This window comes from Rhineura floridana, chromosome 3, assembly GCF_030035675.1.
Source record: "Rhineura floridana isolate rRhiFlo1 chromosome 3, rRhiFlo1.hap2, whole genome shotgun sequence".
NCBI classification, from domain to species: Eukaryota; Metazoa; Chordata; class Lepidosauria; order Squamata; family Rhineuridae; genus Rhineura; species Rhineura floridana.
Window position 1 is genome coordinate 116,683,922 of NC_084482.1, and position 13,844 is coordinate 116,697,765.

Sequence of the window (13,844 nt, forward strand, 5' to 3'; positions counted from 1 at the left end):
AGGGAGAACACTGTTGCACTCAGGGCCTCCTTATGGATTTCTCACAGGCATCTGGTTGGTCACTATAAGAATAGGATGCTGTACTAGATAGACCTTTGGCTTGATCCAGTAGGCCTCTTTTAAAGTACTGATTGTGCAAATAATACAGTTCTTATACACTGTTGATAGCATAATGGTGTCTAGTGGTGGTAATGGGCTGGATGTAGGCCAGTAGATTGAAACAGAATCCAGACAAGTTGGTTCTATGTGTTCCACATTTTCAGGTCTGAGAGCTGTAGAGGTGGCCTGATCTGGACAGGATTCCAACCCCTAGAAGGAGCAGGTGTGTAACTTGGGAGTACTCGTGGATTCACCATTGGCATTAGAGGCTCAGGTAGCCTTGTGGCTAGGAGTGCCTATTTCCAGCTCAGGTTGGTTCACCAGATACAGCCTCTTTTGGACAAAGGTGGCTTGGCCACTGTACTCCATTCTCAGGGAACCACTAGACTACTGCAATTTAGGGCTGTGCACATTCCCCCCTATCAACCCTGTGGCTCCAATCCAGAGAGGGGACATGAGGCCAACCCTGCCTGGGTCGACCCAGGGACCACCTAGCCCAGCTTGTAGCCACTCCTAAATAAGTTTGGGGGCAGGACTCATGTTTAGTTAGGGCAAAAAAACCTAATCAAACATATGGAGGGGAGGGGAAGGGGGAAGGAGACATTGTGTTTCCAACCTGACTGAAAGCAAGGTCAATTTATCCTGCATGATGCTGTTGTGCTTCTTGCAAAATAGCATCTCCCAGGATCGCTTTCTCAGCTCATCAGTGGAGGGAAAGATTCTGTGCAGTGCTCTTTTTGCAAATCAGCACTGCACCCCCAGAGGATCGCTGCCTCTGCTCATCAGGCAGGAAGGAGAGCTGTGGCTGCCTCTTCTTCCTGTCTGATGCCCCAATTCCTGCCAGTCCTGGGTCATTTTGGGTCATGGAATCTGTCCTACAGCAATCTGTGGCTATTACAGCCCAACTTGACTGAGGCCCCCAAATGACCCTGATTTGACTCAGGCCTCAGCTGAATCCAGTGCACAGCCCTATTGCAAATGCACTCTTGATGGGGCTGGCCTTGAAAATAATCCAGACACTTCAACTGATGCAGAATGCAGCAGCCAGGTTACTGACTGTGAGAATTTATATAACGCCTGTTCTGAAGTACCTGCACCAGATGACTATTAGCTTCTGAGCCCAAATCAAGGTGCATGTCAAAAGCCCTAAATGACTTCTGCTCCACACATCTGAAACACCATCTCCTTCCCTATAGACAGCCCAGGGATTAAGATCAGTAGAAGAGGTCATTTCAATAGTTCTACTGTTCTCATAGAATCAGGGGTGGGGCTTGTGAGAGGGCCTTTTCGGTGGTGACCCCATGAAAGTAGAAATCCCTACCCACAGAGGTACATCTGACACCATCTTTTCATAGCTTCTGGCAGTTGCTGAAGATATCTCTTTACTGTGGCCTTTGCAATTGAAGAATTTATATTTCTGTGTCCTCCCTGTAATGTGTTGTATGGAATTATTGTTTTGAGGATATTGATGGGGCTGTTGTTGCTTATAGCTGCTTTTGTACTGTGTTTTTATATTCTGTAACCTGCCCTGGGTCCTCATGGTGAAGGACCAATAATATATAAATATAAATAATAAAACAACATCAACAACCAGAGAGAGGTAACAGTTACTTCTGCCTCAGACATAAACCATCTTTTCAATTTGCAATGATTATATTGCAAATTAAAAATCAGATATCAATTTTTGGGAGGCTTAGTAAGGGAAGGGCATGGTAGCTCCCTTACAACTTCTTGTTGTTTTCTGCTTGTAGCCCACAATTCAGCCCGGAACACTGTTGGCTGTGGAGGAGGAAAATTATGAGATATGATTCTAGGCAGCTACTTCCAAATGGATAGCAATAGTCAGCAGACTGGATTATTGCTGACTTTTAAAATCACAGCTTCTCAGCTGACTCCAAGTAAAGCAACAAGTAGCAACAGTAGTTTACCTGAGCAGTGAAAACTTGGAACTGTATCTTCATGGTATTATTAATTGTATTATTAATGGAGCCAGTGTAATGGTTAGAATGTCCGATTGGGACCTGGGAGACAAGAGTTCAGATCCTGACTCAGCAATGAAGCTCACTGGGTGACCTCAGACCACTTACTGACTCACTGCCTCGCAGGGTTGTTGTGATGATAAGAGAGGGGGAGAACCATGTACACCACTTCAAGCCACTTCAAGAAAAAGTGGAATATAAATGTTATAATAAATAATAGTACAAAATCATTATTGATTTTCCATGGATTTTATTAAACATGTCCAAATGGCTCAACCAAGCAGTAGCTTATGTTTATGTATCTTACTTCCTTATCCATGATATATATAATCATGCCAATAATGTTTAGCCTTTATATAGGATGGACACAGCATTTCACAAGGATTGTCCCATTAATCATTATGGCAACCCTGTAAATTAGGTTGTTTTTGCTGCTGCGGCTGCTGTTGTTATTCCCATTTTACAGATGGAGGGCAGAGAATAAGAGATAGTTCCTAGTGAGTTCAATGACAGAGAGAGTTCAATTACATTGAAGTAGGACAGAATGTATGCAGAAGTAAGACAGCTCAGTCTCTTAGCCACTATGCAATACTAGATTTCTATTATCCTTTTAGATATATCTCACTTTAGGGCAAGTGGTGCGTGTGTGTGCTGTGCCTGTGTGTAGCAAGGAGCATGGCTGTGTGCAGAGGTTACTGGTCAAGGCACTGGTCACAGTAATGCCATCTGAACAGAATGGCATAGATCACATTAGCTCTGTGAGAAGTCTCCTAACAACTCTCAGCTCCCTTAACAAACTACACTTCCCAGGATTCTGTTAAAGTGGTATACGAGTGCTTTAAATGTATACAGTGGTGTGACCATAGCCTTGTTCTCTGTTTTAAAGTGATATGGGATATTCAGGAAAGCAGCCATATGAATAGATCCACTCTTATCTGGTCTTTAAAAAACCAGATGTCTTTTGTTTGCGTGGTGGTTAAGGTAGTCCAATGAAGATCTGACCCACTCACAAGACCACTCTTTATGTGGATGTCACTATGAATGGATGGCTCAGAATCACCTTATGAGGGCAGAAAGCAACCATATAAATCAGACTGTATCCTTCTGATTATTCAGATGTTTTGGCTGCCCTCCAGTACATCCAGACAAATGAGTTGAACTATATTTAAACTGTGGTATTGATCTCTTTTCATTCCATTTGCCATTCCATAAATCTTGTCATCTTCCTTCAGCTTCCACTCTTTTTACTTTCTCCACCATGGATTTTGTTGTTGTTGTTCTAAAGCTGATCTCTTCTAACATTGTTATACAGCTGGGAAATGAAGAGATAGTTACTGAAGGCAGGAACTGGAAATTTGCTTTTATCTTAAGAATCGCTATATGAATTTTAAAGCTATAATCCTGTGCATGCTTACTATTAGACTATTTGTACCTATGTATGCATAAATATGGATAGATATGGATCCATATTTGTGCATCAGATGCACATAATCCCTGGCACACATTTGTGTTTCCACCCTCCTCTCTTAGTTATGTCCATAAACAGACCCCCTTTCCTCTTCCAGCACTGGTTTTTTTGGCACCTATGCTGTGTAGAGTAACAACAGAAGCTAGGACCTGAACTAGACATGTATGGCAATCACATGTATGTGAAATACATAAGAAACAAGAAGAATCCCATTGGATCAGACCAAAGGTCCATCTAGTTTCCACAATGGCAGACTAGATGCCTATGTGAAGACCACAAGCAGGACATGGGTGTGATAGCAGCCTCCCATTCAGGTTCCTCAGCAACTGTCCCTCAGCAACATGTTCCCTCTGATACTGGAGGTATTACACAGCTATCATGACTAGTAGCCATCAGTACCCTTCTCCTCTTGATTGATTGATAAAGATTGCTTGATTGACTCTTCTCCATGAATTTGACTAACCTCCTTTTAAAGCTGTTCAGGTTGGTTGGTGGTCATTGCTCCATCCTGTAGTAGTGAATTCTACAGTTTAACTCTGTGCTGGGTGGAAAAAATACTTTCACTTGCCTGTCCTGAATCTTCCATCATTCAGCTTCATTGGATGACCCACTCCAGATCCTAGTATAATGAGGGAGAAAAATTTCTCCTGATTCACTTTCTCCACACCATGTGTACTTTTATACACTTCTGACCTGTTCCCTTACTCGCCTTTTTTCTAAATTAAAAAGCCCTCAGACATTGTAAGCTATCTTTGCCCTGTTCAGGTTTAAAATAGGGGTGGGACACACACAAAAATGAGTGAATGGCAGGAAGGAGTAAAACTTGTCTCCTCCCCTGCCTTACCTTGTGGCTCTCAATAGCATTTTTTTTGTTCACCTATTGTTAATCAGATGATCCAATCAGTGATCATGCACATCATGCCAAATTCTGGCCTACGCATTACTCTTCATTGGATCCCTCAATCCTGGCTCAGTTTGCTCAACAGCAACCCGTTGGAACAAGGAGCAAAGCACAATCAAAGAAAAACCACAAACTAAAAACTGTAACTGAAACGAAGGCATCAGTTTATTGATGTGCAAAGCTTAATGGTGTTATGAGATAGTGAACTGATAGACAATAAAACAGTGGTTCCCAACCTGGGGGCCGGGACCCCCAGGGGGGCCATGAAGTAATCCAGAGAGGGACGTGAACAGTAAAGAAATGAATTATTTATTAATTTTTTAAAAAAGTCTTCACTCCTTCTACACTGTCTGCTTTCCACTGCCGCTGCAGATGACACCTCCCCCTTGCTCCAAACGAGAGGGGAGGCCTTTTCCTGAAGTGCCGGAGCGTCTTTCAGGCGCACTAAGGGCAGGCATCTGCCTATAAAATACATGGCAGATGCCAAAGGAGGCTGAGGGTGGAGCTACCAGGAAGAAGAGGGGATTACTATCGCTGATTCCTGTCTCCTTGCACTGCCGCTACTGGCAACGCAGTAGAGGAGAGGGGTTTTTGTGAAGCAAAAAGAAGCAAGCCTGCAAAGAAAGGCTGCTTTCCCCCTTCCTTCCTGGCAGCCAGCCTGCCTCCCTGGGGGGAGGGGGTCACAAAAAAAATCAGCTTATAAAGGGGGTCCCGTGCTCATAAAGGTTGGGAACCACTGCAATAAAACAAATATACTATTTGAAACTACAGCAATGTACAGTAACATAGAAAATGTCTTAAAGCAATGTGATATATTGGTATGAGATTGTAGGGTGAGATAGATGATTTCTTTGGATCCCCTTTAAGTCTGTGATCTTGTATCTGGAAGTTGGGATATGCAAGGAAGAAACCTGTTCTACTGGTTTGACTAGTTAATGGATTCTGCCAAGTCTGTCAAGTGCTCCCATTAACAAGAGTCTGCTGGGGAAGCAATGTGGGCCGTTAAGAATTCTTTCAGGAGAGAGGCCTTCCCCCCCCAACAAGGAAGTAGTTTGTGTGTCTGTGTGAGAGTTAAATGTAAATGTACTGCCTTCAAGTTGATTCCGACTTATGGCAACCCTATGAATAGGATTTTCATGAGGCTGAGTGGCAGTGACTGGCCCACAGCCACCCAGTGAGCTTCATGGCTATGTGGGGATTCGAACCCTGGTCTCCCAGTCCAACACCTTAACCGCTACACCACACTGGCTTTCTGTGTGAGAGTTAGTCTGAGGAAAAACTGGCAGCTGAAAAGAGACAGAGAGGCTTGCTTGCTCTCTGTGTCTTAAGGGACTCCAAAAGCTAGGAGTGGTGGGGAGCAAGATCTGATGGACTGTTAATGTGGAGAACTCCATCTTACCCTCAGGCTATGAATATGTGTAAATAAACCATATATCAAAAAGAGATAAAGTCTATGTAGTGGACACAGTGGACATGTCATGCCAGCACACAGCAAATGACAACATTTAAATAAGAAAGGCATGTGCCGATCTACCTGAGGGCTGATGAGTAATAATGACAGACAGGCATTGTAAATGCAGTGTCAATAATTTTGGCATGTTTTCTGCCCAGAAAACAAATGCCACAGAATGCAGAGAATGTGTCAAAACTGCTTCCACCACACTTCAAAATGATTGTCTATCTTCACAATACATATGCTAAAGTTTCTGTGAAAAAGCAAGTTGACCATAAGATATGTAGAATAATTTCTTTACCTGCCATCCTTCCTCCCAGCTGAATGAGGCTCCAGAACTGGACGGGGGTAGGGGGTGAAGATGGAGCTTTAATCTTGTTTCTCAATGTACTTGCCCCAAATCTAAATTTCTCCCTAGAAACTTTTCCATTCCAGAGATCTTATTTCATCTTTGCTAATATTTCTACCTATCTTGCTTTTACTGCTTCTTGCATGACTTCTGTCTTTCTTAAGCTGAATTTCTCCAAGACTTTCCTATTACCTCCCTTCAGCTTCTCCTTCAATGATGTTTGTATTGCTCCTAGTTCACACATACAAGAAATCACTAGAATTTTTTTTAAAAATACATGTTACTTTGTATTTTCATTCGTTTGAAATTACCTCCTTCCTTAGTCTTTAATGCTCCCTTCTTTTCTTTCAAATAAATTTCCATGCTCCCATCTTTCTTTTCATCCATTCCTAACTCATGTCCCTCCTACTTCAGTAACAAAAACAAGCCTGGACTGTGTAAAAAACTTTTTATGCACACTTGCCAAGCCTTATATAGCACTTTGTATATGAAACACTTAATAACAGACAGCCAATTACGATTTTTGGTGATTTTATACACCACCATGATATATTTTTAATGTGTTGGCAGTTTAGAAATACTTGTATTGAATGAATGAATGAATGAATGAATGAATGAATAGGTAATAATGGTGTCCTCTGGACTGAAGGCTAAATGTTAGGAGGTACAATCTGGCCCTCCTATTTTGATGGTGAAAATACAAACCACGTGTTGATGTGTAGTTAATAAAACCCTTTACGTTTATGTGTATAAGCCTATGTAAGTGAAAGGGAGTTTCTGTTGAGCCCCAGGCCTTTCAAAGGAATCAAGGAAGGGGGCTGGAGGAGCTTCAGCCCCCTCAGCTAGAACAGCAAGGGACAGAGCCAGAGGAATTTGAGACTTTCGAGGACACTGGGGGAGGGAGTGTGCTTGACACTGTGCCAGTTCCCATGGACAGTCCTCCTGCTGAAGACGACGCATCAACAGAACCGTTGGGGGAATCTCTGGTGCATGTGCCTATTCCAACCCCCCTGGATCCTCCTTTTGACACTTCAAATGCTTCCCCGCCTCCTGACCTCCAGCCTGCACCTATCCAGTCGGTATTGTCAGATGTCTTTCACCCCGTGCCAGATGTCGTGAGAAGCACGCTGGTCAGAGGGAAATTCTTCGAAGGAGTGAGAGATTACGTGCAAAGACCTTTCCTATTTAAGGTTGTGCCCCCCTGACCAGGGTGCTGAATCAACTTCCTTCATATGCTGCAGAGTATGCTTAGTAGCTTAGATAGGACTTGCAGTGAGTTAGTCGAGTTAATGAGGCGTGCTGCCTTTGATGTTTCAATTACCCTAATAAAACAAGAATTTCTTTCACCCTCGTCTCTGTCTCATGCCTCACACTCTGGGTGGGACAGTTTCAGACAGTTGTCACTGATTCAGAACCTGAATTTCACATAGTGATCATAAGCTACAAGTTTCTGGCATGATAAAATCTTCAAGAGTAAAGTCTTAATTTTGTAACTCAATTCCTTATGCACACGAACAAATGCAGCTGCTGAAATAAAATATCTTTGGCATGTGTTTACACAGATGTTCTGTTGGGCTTGAAGTGTTAATATCCTGTGTCTTTTCTGATATTGCTTCCAAGCAATATTAATGAAAACCTGCTGCGTGTGACAACTTTAAAATGTTCTGCTGCTTCTTTTTTAAAAAAATATTTTCATAAAACTAAAGAGCATCATTGATGTTCCCTTAGGTAAATATAGAGTAAGGTAATTCATGCATTTTAACTAGCAAAGAGGTCCACAGATAAGGATGAATCATTTGTTTTTCTCAGATACATCAGAGGAATATTGGACCAACAGACACTATAATGTAAAGCTGGATTCAAGAGAGATCATTTCTCTCTTCCTGACACACAAAGGAATGATTGAGCATCTTCTGCAATTCAAGGAAAGTCTGCTTGTTCTGTAGGGGAGATAGATTTATTCTCAAACTGTAAAGCGCATCTCCTTTTCCCCTGTCCTGCCAACAGGGCATTCCACCTTCCCATGGAAATGTTTAGGTCAACCATGGTTGTTGTCACACCCAGCAGTTTTCAAATGACATACTTATAGACTGAAGGTAATTATTTCATCATAGGGCATGGATGAATATATGGCACACAAACATCAGTGAGTGGATTGGGGTTGGATGGAATTTTGTGGGGAGGGGAAAGGAGAAATTGGACAACACAGTTTATCTTGTGTGGCAAATATACTGTGGCAATGTTTTATACAATAAACAGCTGTGCCTATTCTAAAATGTATAATGTAAAGGAGGCACTCAGAAACATTATCAAATACTGTACTCTGATTGGGAATCCTGCTATCAATCAATCATACTGCATATATTATACATAAAATAAAATCTGACGCTTTCCAGGCCAACTTAGGGCCCAACTAGACACAATGTTATATCTGTTGTTGCATTTAACATAAATATTTTAAAATGAAAACAATGACTTTTAGAGGCTTAAACAATTGTCAGAGACACAGCAGGTGGGGGAAAGAGGGAGTTTAACGCTTTCCTTCCCTGCGGCAGCCTTGACAAAAATGCAATCCTGATGAAAATGGCACTGGAGCCATTGCTTCCAATGTATACAGTTGCTTCCAATGTATATGTTGGAATGTTGTTGTTTTTTGTATTGGTCAGGACTCAGGGCCAGCACCAGGCATACCTGGACCCTTGGGCACCAGCCTGCCCTGGACCCGCCACGCTGGAGCACAACCTCTCATGCATCCCACCCAGAGCTTGGAAAAGTTACTTTTTTGAACTACAACTCCTATCAGCCCAATCCAATGGCCATGCTGGCTGGGGGTGATGGGAATTGTAGTTCAAAAATGTAACTTTTCCAAGCTCTGATCCCACCTACCTCTATTGCTCCTGTAAATGATTTGTGCGTTGTGCGCACATGCCTGCCATTAACCAAGATGGTGGTGGGGCATCAGCCCCTTAGGGAAGCCTCTGCCTCCATCTTAGTTGATGGCAGGCATGAGTGCACTGCGCACAAATGCCTACCATCAACCAAGATGGCGGCAGGGAAACCTTTCCTTAAGGAAACTTCCACCACCATCTTTGTTGATGGCAGGTGCACGTCATTTACAGGAGTTATAGAGGTGGGTGGGGCATGTGTGACTTGCACTAACTGTATGGGGGAGCGGTGCCTGGGAGCTCCCTCTTTGCGATCCGTGGCAGGGTCAGGAGCCAACGCTGCCTCAGATCACAGATTGGGAGCACTAACCTCCCATCCTACAGAGGGGCCCCTCTGCTCTGCAGAGGTCCTCAGCCAGAGCCCTACCTGGCCACCCCCTGGCATCAGCCCTGTCAAGACTCCAGCAGGGCAGGAAAGGAAAGGAGATAAACTTTTCCTTTCCCTACCTGCTGCAATCTCAATAATTATCAGCCCACTCTCAGCAGCTGCTATTTTCAGTTTTTAAAAACTGCAGATTCATTTAATGTCACATCTAGTTTGACCCTAAAAAGCACCTTAAGGGAAGCATAATGTCATGTCAGTTTTAAAGAAGTAAATAATGGAAATGTTACTCAGATAGTCTTGACACCAGTGAAAGGTCAGTATGGATCCCTCTTTATTTTTATGAACTTGCAATTTAGTTCCAAAAATTGAAATGAAATGAAATCCAGATATTATGTGATTTCTTTCTTTGACTTCTCTCTCCTCCCCAGTCCTATTCTTTAAAAAAAAAGTTTGATTATTCATACTAAACAAGCATTGGTTTTCATCTTGAATAATCATCCTTTTTTACTTTTAAAAAAACGATGGGTGTGTGTTTTGTTATCTGTCTTAGGAAAGACTCGCTTTTCCTGCACAGCATTCTTATGTAATTAGTATGTTGGTTCATTCAAATTCAGTTGGTTGACAAAAATATTACTGATGTAGTCAACTTTTGATTGAGTGTGCCAGGCTGGTGAGTAAATGTGGAGCATAGGTGCCCAGTTATTCTCTGTTTTGTTTTACTTATCTGTAAGTAACATACTTGTTGCAGATAAACAAGAGCAGCAAAGGACCAGACAATTCTTAGAAGCTTCTTTCACCACTATTGACTTTTTGTTCTGTTGCTAAGTTACAGCAGTTTCAAGATATAGCTGTGAGGATTACAAATTATGTTTAAATGTGTTGTGAATGTTACCAGAAGACCCTCCTCCAAATAGGTATTCTGCAGTTTGTTGAAATATTGGGGTAGAGAGTAAATTGGGTATTGCCTTCTGTGCAGTGCTCTTGTAATAGAAGAGCAAGTCGTTACTGCGTGTTCTTGTTTATGTGTGTATACAGAGGTACATGTGTACACAACCAACAGATTTGTGGAGTCTTTAGCCACAGTGTGCCACACGGAGTTACACTCATATTAAGGAGAAATTAGCAATCATACAACAAGCCAAAACTTAGAATGAAAGAGCATACAGTTTATTATAAAAGAGAAAGGACTGATCACACAAGCAATATACAGATTACACCAATAACTAGTTCGTTAAATCTAAGGGGAAATTGAGAAGAGAGGAGCTTGATGGCAAATCAGAAGAAGGGAAGGCAGTAGATACCAGATAGACATGTGGGGATCCTAATTGTTAGAGGAAGGAGTCAAACAATTCTGGTGGAAGCATGATTAACAAACTTCAAAAGGTAAAGAGAGATAAAATGGAGAATAAAATGAGTGAGAGTAGGTGAAGGCAAATTAGAATTCTGCCATTCTCCAGAAGTACAAAAACTTTTTTCATGGGGGATTGTTGCTGTAGCACTGACACCTTATAGCAAAAGCAACCAATGCCTGCAGTGAACAATGGTCATGTATGTATTATTAAGGAGAAACACTAATACAATATCTATTCCCAAAGTGTGTATAAGCAAATATTGCTTATAGCCCAGCTCTAGTTAAGTTGCAGATGTCTTGGCAATATCTTGCTCCAAAAAGCACAATGCAAAGTCTGGAAACTGTAACAGACTGCCCTAATAAGGCACAGCCTTGGTTGCTTTGTCTCTATTACATCATTCCATGCCTTTCTGGGCTGCATTCCAGCTCCATTTCCACCTACTTTCCTAGCAATTTTATTGTGATATGCTACTTTCTCACCTCAGTGACCTTTAGCATTTGTTCCAGCTATTCTCAAATGCTGAGGTTATGATATCAAATTTCATGGATTTCTGAAATATTAAATTGTCGGCTTTCTTTCTATCTCATACACAAAAGCTTCACATTATTTCATTAGAACAATGAATGATCTGCATAGAGACTGGGCTAGAGAGTTAAGTATTATTTTGCTGATATGTATTCAAGCTGGTCTTATGCATACATATTCTATGAAATCTATACAATTATCATAGTTATTTATTTATTTTATTTATATCCCTCCCTTCCTCCCTAGAGGAGCCCAGGGCGGCAAACAGGCGATAAAACAGTAAAAACATATATAAAACATCATTAAGAACATCTTTAAGAACATCTTAAAAAACAATTCCAGCACTGGGCTGGTGACCAGTAGGCATTACTGTCTCTAGTTGTTTTCCATGAAGCCTGCAAGTTTGAAGATGTAACTGTGGTTAAGGGGGGAGTTATGTCTATGCCCTGTCTGGGAACGGACTGCCAGGGCCGTTGCTATGGTAGCCATCTGATAGCGACTGGGAAAGTTCTAACAGAGTCTGTGTGTTTTCTTCTTCTGAATTATGCCTCTGAGCTGAGAGGCTGTGTCTTTGTGTTTATCTATGGAGAGAGATGTACCAGAAGGGGGGTGACTGAAGAATCTCTACATGTATTTACTCTTAAGCCTCTGGCCTTAATGTCTTTCAATAAAGACTCTTAACATGCTCTGAAGAAGTTTCTTGCTCAACTTAACTCCAACGTACTGTATGCTGTTTCACACACAATGCACACACGCCAACAGTGGTAGCAGAGGATGGTTGCGCTCCACAGCGCATTACACGGGAGTAAGTTGCTGGTCTGAACGGCAGACGGAGTTCCAGAGAGGGCAGCTTGATTGATTGAACCAGACGGAGGTGAGCAACATGGCTGTAAACCTGTCTGGGGGAGGCTTGCCGATGGAACGACTTAATGGAAAGAATTATGGCAGCTGGAAGCCAAGGATGAGGGCTTTGCTGATAACAGAGGATTTATGGGACGTGATTGAAGAAAAAACCCCGGCGGTATTGACCGCGGCCTGGAAGCGTCGAGACCAGAGGGCGCAGGCGTTTATAATTCTGGCTCTATCGGATTCTCAACTGATATGTGTGAGAGATGAGCCGTCGGCTAAAAAGATGTGGGACGCGTTGCAGGAATTGTCCCAGGAATGGCAGCGGAGGCAGGAGGCGCTGAGAGCCCAGCCGGTGGAAGCTGTCAGAAGCAAGGAGGAGAAATGTGCCGAACCGGAGCAGGCTGCCAAAAGCAGACAGGAAAACAAGCGGGAGCAGCAGCGGCTGAAGTCTTGTTTTGCCAGTGGGGCTCGTGGGCATCTCCGTAAAGATTGTGCAGTCAAGCAAAACTCCAGGGACGGAGGCTTGAAGCAGGGAAGTGTGAACTTTGTTTGTAAACAGAAGTCTAAAGACTTGGAACAAATTAACTTTATTGTCGACAGCGGAGCAAGCCATATATTAATCAAAGACAGGAGTCTGTTTTACATGTCTACAGATGAGCAGGACTTTGTTTTACTTGCTGATGGATCACAGAAATCCGTAAAAGCACGTGGTCTGGTGAAATTTGACAAGCTTGGCATAATGACAGACTGTTTGTTCGTTCCGGATTTGGCTCATAATATTTTATCAGTGGGCAAACTGGCGAGTTGTAATTATTCAATTTTGTTCCACAAAGACCAATGTTTTCTGCAGAGAAGAGGCAAAGTTGTCTGTCAGGGTTTTATGACACAAGGGCTGTTTAGAATGTCCGTGGGTGTGAAGTGTGCTGATGCCTTGAGTTTAATGGGGCGGAAAGGGAATGACCGCCAGAGCTGTAAGAAGACAGCTGTTAAAAGCACACAGCCACAGTATTCATGTAATGCAGTCAGGCTGATGCCTGAAAGAGTGCATCACAGCCGAGTTTACACGCCACAGGGTAAGAGACGTGGCAAACGTGCACCTAGAGCACAAGAGAATGCATATTTCAGAGTTTGGTGTCCAGAAACACAGCAGTTAATTCTGAGCAGAAGTATTAAAGTCTCAGAAAAGCCTTGGGATCAAAGGGAGACAGTCCTTCTTACAGAAACAAATGAAACACAAACACGAACACAATTTAAGCCAGATGTTGACATTAAAGTGGAAGGTACACAAATACCTCTCAGAGATGCTTTGAATGAGCTCATTTCTGGAAAACGCAGATCAAAGAAACAAAAAGCTGAGGAAATGGAAGCTCCTGCGCAGGTTGTGCCAAGTACAAGCACAAATGGGGGGGGGCAGAGAGAGCCGAGGCTCTGGTTCCTTTAAGACGCTCCACGAGAACGAATTTAGGCAAACCGCCTGATAGATTTACTGTGGGATTAATAACAAGTCCTGGCATGAATAAAGTTGTAGACATGGATCCTGAGACACTTTATTTGACATGTGTTGAACTAAAGTTTGATTGAACAACGTTTTAGCTAAAT